The sequence below is a fragment of the Mizuhopecten yessoensis genome, unplaced genomic scaffold, assembly GCF_002113885.1.
Source record: "Mizuhopecten yessoensis strain PY_sf001 unplaced genomic scaffold, ASM211388v2 scaffold2307, whole genome shotgun sequence".
NCBI lineage: Eukaryota > Metazoa > Mollusca > Bivalvia > Pectinida > Pectinidae > Mizuhopecten > Mizuhopecten yessoensis.
In genome coordinates this window covers 1,109,398-1,130,223 of record NW_018404481.1, presented here as the reverse complement: position 1 = coordinate 1,130,223, position 20,826 = coordinate 1,109,398, and the positions used below count along the sequence as shown (strand labels likewise).

At 37.2% G+C, this 20,826-nt stretch overlaps 1 protein-coding gene across 1 annotated transcript in view; it reads right to left on the bottom strand.

Moving 5' to 3' along the window:
- Window positions 1-20,826, bottom strand: part of LOC110445479 (GATA zinc finger domain-containing protein 14-like) — a 46,084-nt gene that overhangs the window by 22,720 nt on the left and 2,538 nt on the right. The gene's annotated exons all lie outside the window — the stretch shown is intronic.

Sequence of the window (20,826 nt, the reverse complement as noted above, 5' to 3'; positions counted from 1 at the left end):
TTCAAATTTGAGAGACGTCTTTGATAAAAAAATCTTTTGATGATTTCATAGAAGATTACGACCTGGCTGTCATTTGCCGAAGTGATGTTGATACATTAGCTACCCCAAATGGTTTTGTAATTTATATGGTTTTATTAGTGTGCAAAATTGAGGGCTGAATGCCATAAATGTACAAATACATACTTATAGGCGTTTCAAGTTGTATTAAGCCAATGTTGTCAGACTGGTCTGCCTATAACTATCATCCCTAATGGGAGAAATCGACAACCGGATACTTACGATGTAAGCGTAATGGAAGTTGCATTATGGGAGCCACACACCCTGGCACAGCTGATGGTAATGAACATGTAATATCATCCCCACCAACAATCACTCCTCAACTCCATTACACAAACTGACATACTGATGGGTTATGCGGTCGGGGTAAAGGTTCCCATTACACGAAGGAGGACTAGTTCACGAAAACTTGTTCGTATTATGTCTGACGATATTGTACATAGCTAATGATAATGAAGCAGCCAGCATTCATTTCAGACAACTTATCCCAAGCGTGTGCTTTTTTGGTTTGCCAGTCCGAAATCCAAAGTATAGAATTTTTGGACTTATTTTCCTTACGCTTTCACAAGTGCAAGACTGTGGGTTTTGAAAAAAAAAATCCTCAGAACTTTGAGAATAAATGGGATAAAAAACGTTCTTAAAGAATATCGGGATGAAACCGAATCTTCATCTTTATCTTAATTTGCATCAGTATGACTTCTCTCTATATTATACCACCAACCTCCTTCTACGCTGAAATCGCATCTTGAAGATATTCCTCATTAAACTATCTACTGTATCGCTATTTTTCAGTCTATAAGGTGAACAATTCGATTTTGTACCGAACAAATGTGAATTTTGTTTCAAAGATGTTTTTTTTCTTTCATGTTGATATACAAGATTACTTTGCAATTTCTTTGAAGTTAGTTTGAATTCTCGAATATACTTGTTTGAACCTTTCAACCAGCACGCGAATGGACGGATGTGAATGGATCTCTTTTCATCTGCATATATGTAGATTTAATGCTTCATTAGCACGTAACACGATGCTTGCATGAGTGCGATGATACAGAATAAAAGTCTTCGCGACAGACGTCTCTGTGAGTTACTTGACTAAATGCTGTTTTTACCTAATACGATTTACAAGATAACAATATGTTGTACACAAATTATGTTATATATTTGTTAAGTTGATACTGCACGGTGTTATTTCAGGAAGAGCGACAATTTGAAATAAATGTCAGAATGAGAACAGTGTATCGTCTCTTTATTTGGGCTATTTGTTTTCATAAATTTTTAATGAAATATCTAGCTGGTAGCATTACTCGGTCAGAAATTTCAGCGACGTACCAGGAAAACAGTATAATTCGTATAGTGAATCCGTACCATAACAATACACAGGGAAATGACATATCCCCCAGTGCTTTGTTAGTTATTAATAGAAATATAATGTAGAATAATCCCAAAATCTTGTAATGTAATACCCAGTACGGATTCGGCGGTTAGACACGGACTTGACACCTGAACAAGAAACTCACAAAACGGCCCAGTTAAGGGCCACCAATATTCCCCCAAAAAACCTTATTCACTTCGAATTTACGCATAATGATTGTATCTAGAGAGAGGTTCAGATGAAAGCGTTATCGAAGTAAAAATACATGTATCCATTTCACCCCACTATTGCAGTACGGATAACACGTGAAAAAAAAAAGATATGACGTCACAATCAGCTCTCGGCAGGAGATGCCCAATGCAAATGTGGATCAAGGACATATTGCAAATGCTTAAACAAGTGCTACTGGTGGATTAAAAATAATGATCAGAGCCTTGGGTTTCTCTGTCACACCCTCAAGTTAGGGAATGATTCTAATAGTCCTGATTTGAAGTTTGTTTTTATTAGTTTTACCTAGTAAAATTGATCGACATTTGAGCGGTCTTAGCGAATAAGCTGTTTCAGCATGGCAAGCGTAATTTTAGATGCATACATACTTTCCAGATTTTAAACATCATAAATGTTTTAAGAAATCTAGAATTCCGTCTTCGAACATCAACCTTATCGCCCATTCAAAAAGTATACTCAGTGTTTAGAAATCAAATGAGCCAATCCGGAAGTCAAGTAATATACGCATTATTGTATGCAATTCGGTACTGAAATAGAAATCTTCTTTTACTACCGGTACACTGCTCAATATGTAGTCAGCTCGGGTAAGATTTGCAGCTATTTGTCTGTTATGTTAAGCCAACTAAAGTATATTGAAAACTCTGTAGTCACCATCAACGATAAGAAAAACCTACCAACTGTCTTATCGTCTGTATCTTTCCTATTGTAGTTATCCTGACATTAAAAATACGAACTCGCTCTGACATTATTTATTTTATATATAACATAAAGTGATTTTATCTGAACTTGATTATATCTTCTTATAAGTACACTGCCACATAACCGTGCAACATTAAAGTGTCGGGCCATACTGAAGTGGCCCGGGCATTTTGTCAACAACTGCGACATGACAAGAAATATAAAGCTGGATGTTTATGCATTTTTAGCATTTATTCAATAATTTTGTATTGCATTTTTAGACTATATATTTCAGTGATTAAGTGTAAAAAGCACTTTAAAAGGATGTGTACTTGCTTAGATATACAATGTTCAGATAGGAACAAACGAAAGACTTACATGGGGAACGTTGAAAATGTACCAGGAGAATAAAATCAGGGTGCGTAGTCATGAAACCGGTCGCATGCTCAAACCCAGATTCTGTGCTCAATCCCAAATTCTTGTGCCAGTGATAACTTGATAAAATCATCATATTTTGTCAATGATATGTAAGAACTTTAAACCGAATACTGTTTGCAATGTTTACACTTGACTTTTTGACCATGCTACATGATGTAGGCGAGTTACACGAAAGTCGGTTTGAGCATCGCAACGGGTCCAGGGCCCGTTTTCATGAAACCATTCTCATGCTCAAGTATGTATTCTGTGCTCCAACCAACCCTCTTGCGAATGGCTTGATTCATGTGACAAATTCAAAAGGTCAGGTGTAAATATTGAAAAATGATATTCGGCTTTCAGTCTCTCCAAAATTCATCTTGATTATTGAGAAAAAATGGAGTTTCTTTTTTAAAATTTAGCACGGAACAAGAAATTTGGCTTGAGCACAGAATCTGAGTTTGAACACGAGAACGGTTTAATGAAGACGGACCTTTGTGTTACGGAAGGGTAAGCATATTCTGCTTAATGGACAACACTCACCATGTAGATCTATTTTTAATATGAGTAATGCTACTTCCTCAGAATGGAAACCAGTATAGTGACAACGGAACCATACAAAATGACCTTCATATCACACACCAATGCGACCATAGAACATTCACCCACTGCCATCTCTCGGAACCTTGCCTTATAATGTATACCTTAGTAATCGTCACAACACACAGGAAATCTTTATATTCAGTAAATATGCTTATAGGTAAAAAAAAAACCCACCTTACTATGTAATAAGAAAGACATATAGACCAAAGAAGTTCGTAAATAGCAAAATAGAAACCTTTTCAATCAGAAATATCCAGTTTTAAAGCTAGAAATGACTACGATGTTTTCTAAACCCCGTGGTCATTAAAGAGGATACGAAAACATTTTACGTGTAGGATAAATACGACCCATAATGTGAATTCCCTTGTCCGTGCCCTATACAGTGTCGTACGTACGCGGAACACGCCTGGCTGGTTTCTTTTACACTTCTCCAGAGGAAATGTGTTCTCAACAATAGGTATAATTTGGACAAGGTGATATTGTATGGTGGCTCCTAGCATTCAACTGGGATTAGACGAAATCAATCTAGCGTATCGGAGTTACCGCCCCATATAATAGCGTTTCGTTCTAAAAGCCGTCACAGACTACAGTCATTAAGCTGGCCTTTTATTTAAATAGTGCTCTTTTCACACAAATTCCCGACATGCTTTTTTTCCACCTGTCTTTCAGAATTTAAACATTCCGACATGTTGATTTCATGACTGACTGTGGATAAGCTTGTGCATAATTGGCAGCAAGATATAGAAAAACATATAGGAGATATCAAAATTAAAGAAATAATGTCGACGTCCAAACATACATAATTTAAAAATAAAACCGTAGTTACTTGCATACTACCCGTGGTTTATACGTTTATTTTGCACGGGAAAATGCCCTCTGCATGCTTGATGTTGCGGGGCAATGAGACTCCACACTAACATTAAACTAGAAATAGCTATCTGAAGTTTTTTCAAATCCGAAATCGTAAACATATCTTCAACTTTAAACAAAACTAAGTTCAATTACATCGTTACATATCCAGGTAATGCTAGTGAGAGCTGCATGAATAGGATTACGGCAATATCTGTTATAGGTATACCAGGTAATCATTGCGTATAATAGTTTAAAGGTAGCGTATAACACATGGACAATCTGTCAGAGGAAGGCAGTCAGCGGGGTTTATTTCACAAAATAAAAGGATATTTTAAGAATGGTGGGCAATACGTAAGAAATTACGGTAACTGAGGGCCTTTTCCCCCTGATTTTAAGTACTTTAACATTAGGCATATATTACTCAGTCATAACACTCAAGTCAATAGCGAGCGCTTTAACTTGTGTTCGGTTAGGAATGTTTTTGACGAACACTACATAAATACAACCAGGACGATGTATTCAATTTTAAATTGCTTTTGCAGGGCGTTGTCTGTATAAACGTAAATATGCTCAGCGTAAAGACTTTTTAAACCATGATTATTCGTGTGATATCATCTGATATCAATAACGAATCGTGAATACATTATACCCTTCAACTCTGTCAGAATTATGGCCCGCCCATATCAAAGTGTCACAAGCGAGGTATCTTCGGAGTAGTTTGATATTGTGATGGGAAATGATACACCATGGGCATCTTATTAAAATGCATATATGTGGCAAATGAAAGTCCCCCTGTAGTTTAATTGTATCTTTGTCTCCTTTTCCAATACTTTAATATCATAGCTTGTTTTTGCAAGGTTTTTGCTATATGTCTTTTAGAGAATTTAGCTTTCACCTCACTGCTTTACTGTTCAGGTGGAAACCGAAAACAACTAAAATAATAACGAAGTAATATGGCATAAATTATACAGAAGTATGCTAACCTTGCAGCGCAGTTTCAACATTCGTACAAAATCGTATGTGACTGCAAAGTCTGCTAAAATAATGCGTTTGATACTTGAAATCGTTGAAGGTCGAGCCAGATTTGTTTTGTACACAGGAAGTATGTCAATACCCCGAAACATCCTCTGGAAAACAGGAATTCTGTCACTACATTAAGTATGCGTATAGCATGTTAACACACAAATCTGTTTTCATATTGATACGTGCCCTGGTAAACAGAAGTCTGTTACTACCAAGACAACTCTTTGTAAACAGGAAGTCAATTCCTACACTAAAATATCCCCTGGTAAACAGGAAGTCAATCCAAACCCTACAGAGACGTCCCCTTGTAAACAGAAAGTCTGTACCTACATTGAGACATTCCCTGGTAAACAAGAAGTCTGTCCCTACACAGAGACATCCCCTGGTAAACAGGAAGTCTGTCCCTACACAGAGACATCCACTGGTAAACAGGAAGTCTTTCCCTACACAGAGACATCCCCTGGTAAACACGAAGTCTGTCTCTACAAAGAGACATCCCCTGGTGCACAGGAAGTCTGTCCCTACACAGAGACATCCACTGGTAAACAGGAAGTCTGTCCCTACAAAGAGACATCCCCTGGTGCACAGGAAGTCTGTCCCTACACAGAGACATCCCCTGGTGCACAGGAAGTCTGTCCCTACACAGAGACATCCCCTGGTAAACAAGAAGTCTGTCCCTACAAAGAGACATCCCCTGGTACACAGGAAATCTGTCCCTACACAGAGACATCCCCTTGTAAACAGGAAGTCTGTCCCTACACAGAGACATCCCCTTGTAAACAGGAAGTCTGTCCCTACACAGAGACATCCCCTTGTAAACAGGAAGTCTGTCCCTACACAGAGACATCCCCTGGTAAACAGGAAGTCTGTCCCTACACAGAGACATCCCCTGGTAAACAGGAAGTCTGTCCCTACACAGAGACATCCCCTGGTAAACAGGAAGTCTGTCCCTACACAGAGACATCCCCTGGTACACAGGAAATCTGTCCCTACACAGAGACATCCCCTTGTAAACAGGAAGTCTGTCCCTACACAGAGACATCCCCTTGTAAACAGGAAGTCTGTCCCTACACAGAGACATCCCCTGGTAAACAGGAAGTCTGTCCCTACACAGAGACATCCCCTGGTAAACAGGAAGTCTGTCCCTACACAGAGACATCCCCTGGTAAACAGGAAGTCTGTCCCTACACAGAGACATCCCCTGGTAAACAGGAAGTCTGTCCCTACACAGAGACATCCCCTGGTAAACAGGAAGTCTGTCCCTACACAGAGACATCCCCTGGTAAACAGGAAGTCTGTCCCTACACAGAGACATCCCCTGGTAAACAGGAAGTCTGTCCCTACACAGAGACATCCCCTGGTAAACAGGAAGTCTGTCCCTACACAGAGACATCCCCTGGTAAACAGGAAGTCTGTCCCTACACAGAGACATCCCCTGGTAAACAGGAAGTCTGTCCCTACACAGAGACATCCCCTGGTAAACAGGAAGTCTGTCCCTACACAGAGACATCCCATGTAAACAGAAAGTATGACCCTAGACAGAGACATCCCTTGTAAACAGCAAGTATGACCCTACACTGAGACATCCCCTTGTAAACAGGAAGTCTGTCCATACACAGAGACATCCCCTTGTAAACAGGAAGTCTGTCCATACACAGAGACACCTCCTGGTAAACAGGAAGTCTGTCCCTACACAGAGACATCCCCAAGTAAACAGGAAGTCTGTCCCTACACAGAGACATCCCCAAGTAAACAGGAAGTATGACCCTACACTGAGACATCCCCTTGTAAACAGGAAGTATGTCCATACACAGAGACACCTCCTGGTAAACAGGAAGTCTGTCCCTACACAGAGACATCCCCAAGTAAAAAGAAAGTATGTCCCTACACAGAGACATCCCCTGTAAACAGAAAGTATGACCCTACACTAAGACATCCCCTGTAAACAGAAAGTATGACCCTACACTGAGACATCCCATGTAAACAGGAAGTATGTCCCTACACAGAGACATCCCCATGTAAAAAGAAAGTATGTCCCTACACAGAGACATCCCCTGTAAACAGAAAGTATGACCCTACACTGAGACATCCCCTGTAAACAGGAAGTATGTCCCTACACTGAGACATCCCATGTAAACAGAAAGTATGACCCTACACTGAGACATCCCCTGTAAACAGGAAGTATGTCCCTACACTGAGACATCCCATGTAAACAGAAAGTATGACCCTACACTGAGACATCCCCTGTAAACAGGAAGTATGTCCCTACACTGAGACATCCCATGTAAACAGAAAGTATGACCCTACACTGAGACATCCCATGTAAACAGGAAGTATGTCCCTACACAGAGACATCCCATGTAAACAGAAAGTATGACCCTAGACAGAGACATCCCATGTAAACAGAAAGTATGACCCTAGACAGAGACATCCCCTGGTGCACAGGAAGTCTGTCCCTACACAGAGACATCCCCTTGTGCACAGGAAGTCCGTCCCTACAAAGAGACATCCCCTGGTGCACAGGAAGTCTGTCCCTACACAGAGACATCCCCTTGTGCACAGGAAGTCCGTCCCTACAAAGAGACATCCCCTGGTGCACAGGAAGTCTGTCCCTACACAGAGACATCCCCTTGTAAACAGGAAGTCTGTCCCTACACAGAGACATCCCCTGGTAAACAGGAAGTCTGTCCCTACACAGAGACATCCCCTGGTAAACAGGAAGTCTGTCCCTACACAGAGACATCCCCTGGTACACAGGAAGTCTGTCCCTACACAGAGACATCCCCTGGTAAACAGGAAGTCTGTCCCTACACAGAGACATCCCCTGGTAAACAGGAAGTCTGTCCCTACACAGAGACATCCCCTGGTACACAGGAAGTCTGTCCCTACACAGAGACATCCCCTTGTAAACAAGAAGTCTGTCCCTACACAGAGACATCCCCTTGTAAACAGGAAGTCTGTCCCTACACAGAGACATCCCCTTGTAAACAGGAAGTCTGTCCCTACACAGAGACATCCCCTGGTAAACAGGAAGTCTGTCCCTACACAGAGACATCCCCTGGTAAACAGGAAGTCTGTCCCTACACAGAGACATCCCCTGGTAAACAGGAAGTCTGTCCCTACACAGAGACATCCCCTGGTAAACAGGAAGTCTGTCCCTACACAGAGACATCCCCTGGTAAACAGGAAGTCTGTCCCTACACAGAGACATCCCCTGGTAAACAGGAAGTCTGTCCCTACACAGAGACATCCCCTGGTAAACAGGAAGTCTGTCCCTACACAGAGACATCCCCTGGTAAACAGGAAGTCTGTCCCTACACAGAGACATCCCCTGGTAAACAGGAAGTCTGTCCCTACACAGAGACATCCCCTGGTAAACAGGAAGTCTGTCCCTACACAGAGACATCCCCTGGTAAACAGGAAGTCTGTCCCTACACAGAGACATCCCATGTAAACAGAAAGTATGACCCTAGACAGAGACATCCCTTGTAAACAGCAAGTATGACCCTACACTGAGACATCCCCTTGTAAACAGGAAGTCTGTCCATACACAGAGACATCCCCTTGTAAACAGGAAGTCTGTCCATACACAGAGACACCTCCTGGTAAACAGGAAGTCTGTCCCTACACAGAGACATCCCCAAGTAAACAGGAAGTCTGTCCCTACACAGAGACATCCCCAAGTAAACAGGAAGTATGACCCTACACTGAGACATCCCCTTGTAAACAGGAAGTATGTCCATACACAGAGACACCTCCTGGTAAACAGGAAGTCTGTCCCTACACAGAGACATCCCCAAGTAAAAAGAAAGTATGTCCCTACACAGAGACATCCCCTGTAAACAGAAAGTATGACCCTACACTAAGACATCCCCTGTAAACAGAAAGTATGACCCTACACTGAGACATCCCATGTAAACAGGAAGTATGTCCCTACACAGAGACATCCCCATGTAAAAAGAAAGTATGTCCCTACACAGAGACATCCCCTGTAAACAGAAAGTATGACCCTACACTGAGACATCCCCTGTAAACAGGAAGTATGTCCCTACACTGAGACATCCCATGTAAACAGAAAGTATGACCCTACACTGAGACATCCCCTGTAAACAGGAAGTATGTCCCTACACTGAGACATCCCATGTAAACAGAAAGTATGACCCTACACTGAGACATCCCATGTAAACAGGAAGTATGTCCCTACACAGAGACATCCCCATGTAAAAAGAAAGTATGTCCCTACACAGAGACATCCCCTGTAAACAGAAAGTATGACCCTACACTGAGACATCCCCTGTAAACAGGAAGTATGTCCCTACACTGAGACATCCCATGTAAACAGAAAGTATGACCCTACACTGAGACATCCCATGTAAACAGGAAGTATGTCCCTACACAGAGACATCCCATGTAAACAGAAAGTATGACCCTACACTGAGACATCCCATGTAAACAGGAAGTCTGTCCCTACACAGAGACATCCCATGTAAACAGAAAGTATGACCCTAGACAGAGACATCCCATGTAAACAGAAAGTATGACCCTAGACAGAGACATCCCCTGGTGCACAGGAAGTCTGTCCCTACACAGAGACATCCCCTTGTGCACAGGAAGTCCGTCCCTACAAAGAGACATCCCCTGGTGCACAGGAAGTCTGTCCCTACACAGAGACATCCCCTGGTGCACAGGAAGTCTGTCCCTATACAGAGACATCCCCTTGTAAACAGGAAGTCTGTCCCTACACAGAGACATCCCCTGATAAACAGGAAGTCTGTCCCTACAAAGAAGTAAACAAGAAGTCAATCCCTACATCATATGACTTCCCCTGGTAAACAGAAAGTAATCCCTACATCATATGACATCCCCTGGTAAACAGAAAGTCAATCCCGACATCATATGACATCCCCCGGTAAACAGGAAGTCAATCCCTACATCATATGACATCCCCTGGTAAACAGGAAGTCAATCCCTACATCATATGACATCCCCTGGTAAACAGGAAGTCAATCCCTACATCATATGACATTCCCTGTTAAACAGGAAGTCAATCCCTACATCATATAGGCAATAGGTGTCATCGTTATGAAACGTCGCGTTTCGTAAAGTATATGTTTTGATGGTTTAAAATTGAATTGACTACCATACTTCAAAAAAAGCAAAAACAAAAGGTTTTTTTTATTATAGACAATTACCGAAAAATAGGAATACATACATATTTGACAAAATGTTACCACTTTTAGCTACACTAGCTTTAAGGCGTACTTTCAGACTATATATGATATACGGCTATCCTATTATAATCTCAAGGCTGATGATATAGCGTTATTCTTTGTTCTAAATTCTCGAGTTTTAGTTTAACTAGTTTATCCGCTATTTTATAATACAAACAACATATTTATAACATGAATACATTTTCGTATGGAGGTAAAATAAGCTTTAAGTTTATTCGTTTTTTTTTTTTATAAATTCCTTTTCGAATGAATTATGTTAAAATGTCATGAAATGCAATTTACAATTTAGATTTTTGAAGTCAATACAAAAAAAAAAGTGATGACGGGGAGATAATTACACAAAATTTGTTTTGCTTTTATCACTAGACAATATCAGTGTGAAAAATGACTTTCCGGGGACAGGTGTATACATGAAAAACCTGTTTATTTTTGTTATTCTAACTGTGTGCATAATTGAGATGCAAATGTTGACATCAAAAGAAAAGAATCTGATTTTTTTTAAGATTTTCATCACAATTGGAGACGTGTGTAATGCATAGAGGATACAGTATAACAACATCCCACGAATCGTTTTGTAACAATATATAAATATCACATTCATGAGAGGGCGATGTTGCATATTTTCACCCCAAGGCGAAGCCGAGGTCAACAATGCTTTCCTTGGGGTGAAAATATGCAATATCGCCCTCTCATGAATGTGATTTTTATTTGATCATACCGAGTGTCATGCACTTCACCACTTTTAAAGGTCCTTGTGTTGATTTGACATAAACCATGACTTCATCTCAACAGTTGTCGAATGAATCAACCATGAATGGGATTTGATAACACCCTGGCACTGGGACGAACCGTGCACGCATACCGCATGTAACAATTTTTGGAATAACACCCTGGCACTGGGACGAACCGTGCACGCATACGTTTGGCGCATGTGATATTTTTGGGAATGTCACCCTGTTTTCTTTATCTATGTAAAACGAGCAAGTAACATTGAAAATGTTCACATCTTTCTCAACCAATCAGATTATGAGATTTTAACAGAAGGTATAATAATTCTTTATATTCCACGGAGCATGAAAACCTTTGTTTCATTTCATAGCTTTGAAATATCGGCTACAACTTGCAGTTTTATTTAGGATATTTAACCATCATCAATATTTTTGTAATGAATTTCAAATAGAAATATATATAGAGAGTAGTGAAGATTTTGACACGTTTAAAGATTCGATTTACTGAAAGTTGGATGAGGCCTTGATGGTACTCTGCGTGAATATGGACGAACTGACATTAAAAACAAGTGATATGCACCGCTTGCCACAGGTACACAGCTTAACTACCGAATGTAAATATTTACAGGTGAATAATCATGTGCTACCCCTTAGTTGATTTTAGAGCGTAACCGGTTGCAGTTGTTCGACTAAGATATTAGTTTTACCGTTGACAAGCTTATTGCATAGTTCTTTATCATTATTTGTCCATGTTTTTGGGTCTTATTGTTCGAACGATATGAAGGTATTTCCAACATTCTTGGATATTGGTAAAATAATCATAACTTAATCCTAAAAAACTGTGTAACATGTATGACAACCAGCCCCAAGCCATGGGTTAGTTATCTGGTAACACTACCTAACAGGTGATGATTTTTCTCCATTTTCTTATGCTCATAGACCTTTTGAGAAACGATTTTAACGATTTTGTATAATTTTGCAATATAAAACAAATTGGCTAGTTTACCAAATCAGTCGCCTAAATGACGGTTAAGGTAACGAAGAAGAGCCAATGCCATACACATGTACATTGATGACGTCCTTGTTGATGTCCACAATAGGTTCCGGTGTATAATAAGTTTTGTCTTATTTACAATGGATGACCTAGAGACCGAGAAATGATTTTCGAACAAATAACCTGAGAACACTTATCAGATAGTGATGTAAGTTTAAACATTTCCTGTTCACCAATGTAAGACACACTCATTATAATTGTTTACAATTTACAATTCTAAGCAGATGGCATAGAAGACAAAAACACGATTATGCAGGGGGGGTCCTTCATGTTGCCTCTAACAACAACGTATGCAGTGGTACACAGCAGGCTTATTCCTAACCTGAACTTGCAAAATGTTTAAAATTCGTGAGGGGTATAAACCTGTCGGGTTTGCACGGGTATGAAACCGCACGTGATAAGAATAAAGAAAATAATGATTCAACGTATCTGTATGTAATATAAATATTAATTCAAAGATATTAATATTTTGTTGTGTACAGGTATCATTAAATCTCCTTGCCTATTTATCGTTAAATCTAATTAAAAAACAACAACATGCAATTTTGTTTTTGACAATATTTCTGGTGCAGGCCTCTCAAGTGTTTGGGATATATGGGTTTATTTGTTTTCATTTTGCAGGTTTGAATCACGGACAGTCCCCAAAACAGAGGATGAATATCTTGAAATACGTAATTAATCAAAAGTGTTTTCGTAATGGTTATACGTTGTTTTCGTACTGTGTATAAACAGTATTGGTACTGTTTTTACGTTGTTTTCATACCGTCTATACGCTGTTTTCAAACTGTTTATACGCTGTTTATAAAGGTTTGTAGACATAAAAAAATGACAAACCTATTAAACTTGTTGACCTCTCAAACTGGTTTGCAATTGAAAAGATATTGAGAAAGGAGTTGAGAAAGATATTGGTTGGTTGCAAAAGCTCTATCACCACGGATAATGATTTGTGAACCGCTTTGAGACGACCTACGAACTAGGTTGTGATAAAGTGGTAAATAAGAACCTCGAATTATTATAATTACTAATAGATTCACACAACTACGAGTGAAGCACACGCCCAAAAACCCACCAGTGTGTGTTCCTGTATTGTAAGCAATTATTTTTATCCAATGGATATTGCTGACTAATACTCAGTAGATAATAACAAGGGAATATGATCATGTAAACAAAGTTTGCTCTATTATTGTGTTTTTCATTCGACGAAATGGATTTTACATCAACAAAAGTTCCATGTTTATATCATAGTTAAGCATACATAATGAATGAATGTTGAATGATCTCAGCTGTCTACGTTACACAAAGATAACTTTATAGAACCCGACTTTCCTTTAAAAGCAAATTATCATGTAGACATCCATGTATAGACATGAGAATGGATAGTGAATATCCTTTTGCAAATCGTTATTAAGTTTAAAATTATGATTGGTTTACCCATAGTAAACTTCGAATTTTTATGTATTAGTTTAATAATGATATATCAACAATCTACATATTTTCTTTATTTGTCTACATTCTGCTCCAATTTTGAGTTCGAATAGCGATTTTATTCACACTTTGGTATTTTTGAGTATTAATTTCGTATTCAAATGACTTAATTCAGCTATTATACAAGTAAATGTGTTCTTATAAACACGTTTGATTTCATGCCCCTTTATAAAGTTAATGTTAAAGTGAAGCTATATATATTTATTAAATACAAAATAAAAACTGTAAAAGCAAACAAACAAACATCCATCCCCTTCCCCAAAAAATGAAGTTCTCAGGATATATTAATGGTTTTGATAAGAAATGGATACATCTTAACAATATCAATGTTTCATTTTGAAACAGTCATTGCTCTACCAAACTTTTTCGAGAATTATTAAAAAAACAAAAAGTTTCGTGTACGTACAAGTAATTTTTCCTGACATTTCGAAACGTTTTGATAAGAGAAAAGAAAATCAATCTTGTATTGTGATATGCAAACTAAGAATATATTGCACTGGATTTTTTATAGAAATTATTTTTACAATGCATTTTGTGCAATGTTATATATGTAAATAACATGAATGAGATCGGGTAAGCGTTAATACGCCACACAAGATATCCGTTCCAATGTATTTTGGGTACCAATTTTTTGTCATGTAAGCTACATGTTGTTAACTGTAAATATAATATGAGAGTGACTTGTGTAGAAAGCTAATAGAGTCATATTAAAAAGACGAATTTGCATAAAAGAAGCATAATTAGTTCAGCTAGCGAAGAAAACGTTTAATAAATTTGGATATTATCATAGTGTGTCTTTGAACGTATGAATCACTTTACAACCCTCTTTGAATTGCCTGATGCACAATTTCGGAAGAAAGGTACCAGTAACAAACAAAAAAAAGATAATCTTTTTGCATTACGTAGGGTTGACTATCTAGCATATTTCTTAAATTGTTCATAGCGTCCCACCTATAGGTAAATGATTTATAAATAGGTCGCACGTCAATGTTTTCATTTCCTTTCAGGAGTAATACTAGAAGATTCTATTGAAAAAAGCACAATAGCTAACAATGAAGGGGTTTTGTAAACACCAGTAAATACGGGAATATTTTACACAGCCCGAGTAAAAAAACAATTGTTACCGAAAGAACCACAAAAGGCGACCCTGTAACAATGGAAGAGACCTTTTTTTTTTTTTACTATGGGACGTATTTCAAACAATAAGAAAAAGGAGAAGAGTTGATTAAGAGGGCAAACCAAATTTGGGTCAAACCAATATTGAAAAGAACCCACCTTTAAACAACAACAGATAAACATACTTGAAACAAAATATGAGCGTACGAGCGTAAAATCCCTAATAACAGCACAGCAATGCGGCTTTAATCTTCATAGCCAGTTGGTTGTGGTTTAGGAACGAAGGGTCGAGGAATTACTTTAAATGTAAGCATGTGATTCTCTGCCCTTTGTATGGTTATCTTTGAAGCTATTGTATACTCATTATACTCGAATCCTTCATTTATGTCACTAGTGTTGCTTCTATGCCAAAAATATTTAAGGAGTTTGATGTCTTCTTGTTCAAGCTTATCTTAGCTATATTGACGAGGCTCAATATATTGAATATTGTGTGCTCCTTTTATCAAGAATAATCTCGCAGATGTGTATCACATCACTTTCGAAGAAGTTTGGAATATATTTTTTCTTCTTTTCTTTTTTATCTACAAGTATATCACATCACCTACCATTTGAAATGTTTCCGTGGAACATAATTCAAATAATCAAATATTATCATAACTCCCTTGCGGGATGAACGTAAGATACACATATGTTAATTGAACTAATACAATATAGTAATATATAGATACAGTCAGCCAAAAATGAATATCACTACAAAATAAAGTGGTTTTGTCCTTCTAGACATCATTGGTGATGCTAGGGGCAATACAACCATTGAAGTCTAAATTGTCTAAACTACTGTTGAAACATAAGAGGAGGTGCAAATAACCCTTAATTATTTGAAATTCAAATATTGGGTAAGTACCGGTTATGTTCAGGTTAATTATTGGTAAAGTGTGTATAGCATGTTACCACGCAAAGAGATTATTGTGGCCTTCAAAGTGGTATTGGGTAGGCTAAGATACATTAAACATCAGAAAAGCAGCAAAAAGTAAAATATAAAATATTAGCAGATACGTGGTAACAAGTAGTATAAGCAATATAAGATATTGACAGATACGTGGTAACAAGAAGTTTAAGCAATATAAGATATTAGCAGAAACGTGGTAATAAGTAGTTTAAGCAAAATAAAATGTAAGCAGATACGTGGTAACAAGTAGCATAAGCAATATAAAAAGTTAGCAGATACGTGGTAACAAGTAGCATAAGCAATATAAAAAGTTAGCAGATACGTGGTAACAAGTAGCATAAGCAATATTAAATGTTAGCAGAAACGTGGTAACAAAAAGTCTACGATACATAAAAGGAGCAGAAAAGGATTTACAGATCAATATCTAAAATGGTTTTCAATGACAATAATTACACAACCTGTTGACAGTACGGAAACGCCCTCAGAAGTCGTATTTCCTTGTGCGGGTTTCAACGAATAGAAGCCATGTGTGACAACTCTTATGTGGAATATAATTTCTTGAGACACAAAAGATATATAGGGTCTTTCTTTGGCTTTATTAGAATTAATTCATTGACAGAAATTTAAGATGGTGCACCGTTCTTAAGCTTTTATATCACAACAAAACATCTTGCCGCCGTGATATAATCCTTATTATATTTCTGTATAGGGTTTAATGAACAGAAGATTTTCTGCTTATTTAATATGAACACGGAGCAAGAATCAATAATGAAAAATTCATCAATAACAGTGTACAATACCTAAAATAACAAAAGGAACCTTGCACACCGAAAGTTAATAAAAAACCCAGTTAAAACAGGGACTCTTTTCGTGAGTAATTCTGAAGTGGGTATAAATTAAATGTTTCCATACTTGAAATTAGATATTATTATTTAACTATTTTCTTTTCAAATCCTTTGCAATACGCTATATAAACATTATCGATATACAGTTATAAGTAACACGTTATTGCTATGAGCTTTTTCATTATAGATCACCGTCCTTGCACCGAAATTTCAGTATACCGGAACACGTCAATTAATTCTAAAATAAAAATCACAACCACAGGAACTGCAGTCCTAAAGCCTCGAAAATCTTTGAGATGAGCAATGCCTGAAATTTGTTTTTTCTTTTGTTATCAAAAATCCGTTTAGGACCAAATTTTATTTTTAATGAAAGGCATTTCAGACCAATATTTACTTTTAATGAACGTCATTCAGACCAATATGCGCTTTAAATGAACGGCATTCAGACCAATTTTGTCTTTTAATGAACTGCATTTCAGACCCATGTTAACTTTTAATGAACGGCATTTCAAGTTTATGCATACATAAATGTATTCAAAGTTAAATAATGAAAAGTGTATTTGTATAAATCACCTGTGTTCCGACAGCTTAGAGTGGAGGCCTTGAGAATACAGGTGTAAGTAAATACTTACACTGCAGGTTGTTTATATTGGTATATACGGCGTGTAGTCCTAATCAAAACAACCTGACAGTACACGTCTAAGTCTGATATAAGAAGGTTTAGGTTTCACAGAATTACTGACCATTTAAATGACTATTATTCCGTACCAAAAGGGTATTTAAATGCTCCGTGGCAATGATGCATGCTTTGTAAAACGTTTCATAAGGACGAAGGTTAAACACAGAAATTGAATGTAGTCATTTATGTGTAATTGATAGCCATTTTATAAGACAAAATGTAATTGAATGAAGACAAAAATAGGTCAAAAGGCAAGCCGTTGAAATTAAAAGTGAGGGAAAACATAATAAACCTAAAATAACTGTTGCTTCTGAAACGTCGGCGGATTGGTATGTTTGCATTCAGTGATCAAGCTTGGACTTGATATGTAAATGAATTATCTAGGACTGTCTTTTAATAAGTTTAATGTGATCAAATGCATATTACTTTTGATATGGCTATGATTTATCACGAGTTTAAATCATGTCTGTTAAAGTACATTTCAAGTAGAAAAGTAATTTAAAACTTTTTATTGAATACATATATGTTAATAAAACATTGAAAAATAAACAAACCGGTAAGTGGTAATGAAGTCATTAACATATTGTAACACCATTAACAAGTTCATGAACTGAAAACAGCAATATCATTGCAAATGATTTAGGCTTGTCCTATCATGATATGCACAAACATGTAATAACATTTTTAAGAAATATATATGTATTATAACTGTAAAATAACGATTCTTCCCGTAAATCAAGGACAGAAGCACACAATTTGCTATGCAAATCACGTTTATATTTGACGATTTAAAACTACATTTTCATTTTTATTCTTGTGATGTTTATATTATCATGGAAGAAATGCACCTACGATTTAGTGGGATATGAATATTGATAAACTTAAACACACAACTATTCGTCTTTCAAAGGCAATTATTCGTGAACAAATTAAATTAATAGATACGATAAAAGATATGATGATATAAGGTACTTTTTGGATTCATGGTATAATAATATAAGAAGGAAAGGACAAGGTTACTTGGATTCGTGAAGCTACCTAGGTCGGTGTTGTTAAAACTGGATATCAACACACTCACAGAGGACCATGAACTTGTTTATACAGTGTAAATACATGAAGTATAATCTTGATTATGTGGTAAATTTTAAGTGCCAAAATATATTCACCTGTCACATACCCAAAAGAATCAATACTTGACAAAGATTTGCAAAGTGAGAAAGCAGGTAAATCTAGCGGAAAGGTATTTGCAATCCGGCTATCTGTCAGTACGTCCGTGTGTAATTAAACCCTAAGAATGTTCTTGACAGCCTTAGGGGAAATGCCTGGTAATGCAATATAAAGAAACAAATAATACTAGTTAATCTCAGTCAATTTCCTATATCAATACTCTACCTGAGTATATCCAACATGTTGATGATGGGTTAAGAACTTGCAGGTATAGGGCGAGTTGCTCCCAGCTCTGGCAAAGGTTCATTTGACACGTAAATAGGAAACTGTATGTTTAGCTGGTAGGATTAAACAGCATGTGTGGATGAACAGCATGTGCTGTGTTGCTTTTAACCAATAAAAGCACACATTCTTTGAAGTCAAAAAAGGTTATTTTGCCTATATTTTGCACATTGACAGTTAATTGACAGACTGCTTTATAACCATCAAACCAACCTTCCGCGTTCAATCTAAAAAGAAATTATAGATTGTCCTAGGACTTGAACCAGCTGTTGCATTATTTTGATCAAGGGACAGCATGGATTTCTCGCTTAGTCGTATTAGATTTACAATCTTTAACTTGGAAAAAATCTTTTGAGGTACATTGAAGATTATATGTTTGTTGATAATGTTACAAATATTAGGTTTACTTGATCAATGTATGTGATTAGTGACCGTAAATATCGTTAGTCCGAGCAAGATTTAAGAAACGCGAAACACTGGTTAACACGCAGGGGGTGTATGTAGGTCGAGATCCAGACTACATTATTACGAGAATAGCTATCCACAGCTTAAACATTATACAAAAGAGTTTCTGATAGAGAGCATATTTTCTGAATGATGATCTCTCCTTACTTATAAACAAATATGAGGAATCAAACCATATCTTAATGTAATCAGACTTGAACATTGAACTTGCAAACAATCCTTATTGTCCCACTTATGCATTAACTGCTTTTAGAAACGTTGTTTACACAACAAGAATTAACATATATAATAGATACAGTATACGTTTTGCATCTTTCCATTTGGTTTGTCAGGGTTGACAGTTGGACGACAGCATTGCTGTCATTGTTCTATCGCACTGATAGAACAATAACATCAATGCTGACGTCCAACTGTCACATTTCTATCGTGTGAATATCGTGAGTACAGTTTTATCGTGTACTGGCAACAACATTAGATGCACTAGAGGACAGGTCGGTGAAGAATTCAAGATGAACAAATGAATAAGACACAATTGAGCTTGTGCTAAATTATGAGGACTGTTGATATCAACGGGGTCATTTCCTAATAGACTAGGTGTATATGATGACAGCAGGAAAACATGAAATTCATAGCTGACACTGCTTTTTGATTTCAGTTTTGTTTGCTTATTATTATTCAAAAGTTTGATCATCATCGACCTCTTCACATGCGCCATACATTCAGTCATGTATATTGACGTTTCAATAAAAAGCCTAAAGCGTGCGTGACTGACCAATCACATTCACACCAGGTGTTATAACTAGAGGGTAATCATTCAAATATGTTGTTTGTTTATCACACGTTTTCACTAGTAGTTTTAGCACATATATTGTACCAGGTATTTTTACTAGAGGGTAATCATTGGTATGTTGGTTGGTTATCATATCTTATACTAGTAGTTGTATAACGTATATTGTATCAAATGTTATTACTAGAAGGTAATCATCTTTTTGTTGCTGTTTGGTAATAAATACACAAACCTATCCTTTTCATTAGATTATACCGGATATTAATAATAGAGTAATCATATATATATATGTTGCTCAGTAAACATACATGAAACTAGTGATTTTATCAAATAGGTTATATCAGGTGTCATTTATAAGGGGTAATCATATTTATGTTGTTCGGTAATCACACAATAATATTTTTATCGCGGAGGGTGTACCGGGTGTCATTTATAGAGAGTAGTCATCTATATGTTGTTCAATAATCACACATTTATAGAGAGTAATCATCTGTATGTTGTTCGGTAATCACACAATAATATTTTTATCGCGGAGGGTGTGCCGGGTGTCATTTATAGAGAGTAGTCATTTATGTGTTGTTCAGTAATCACACATATAGATGATTCTCTATAAATGTATGATTACTGAAAAACATATAGATGACTTCTCTCTATAAATGACACCCGGTACAGCCTCCGCGATAAAAATATTATTGTGTGATTACCGAACAACATAAATAATAAAGATTAAATAAATAAAATATAATCAACAACAGTATGATTTCGGAGGGTGTACCGGGTGTCATTTATAGAGAGTAGTCATCTATATGTT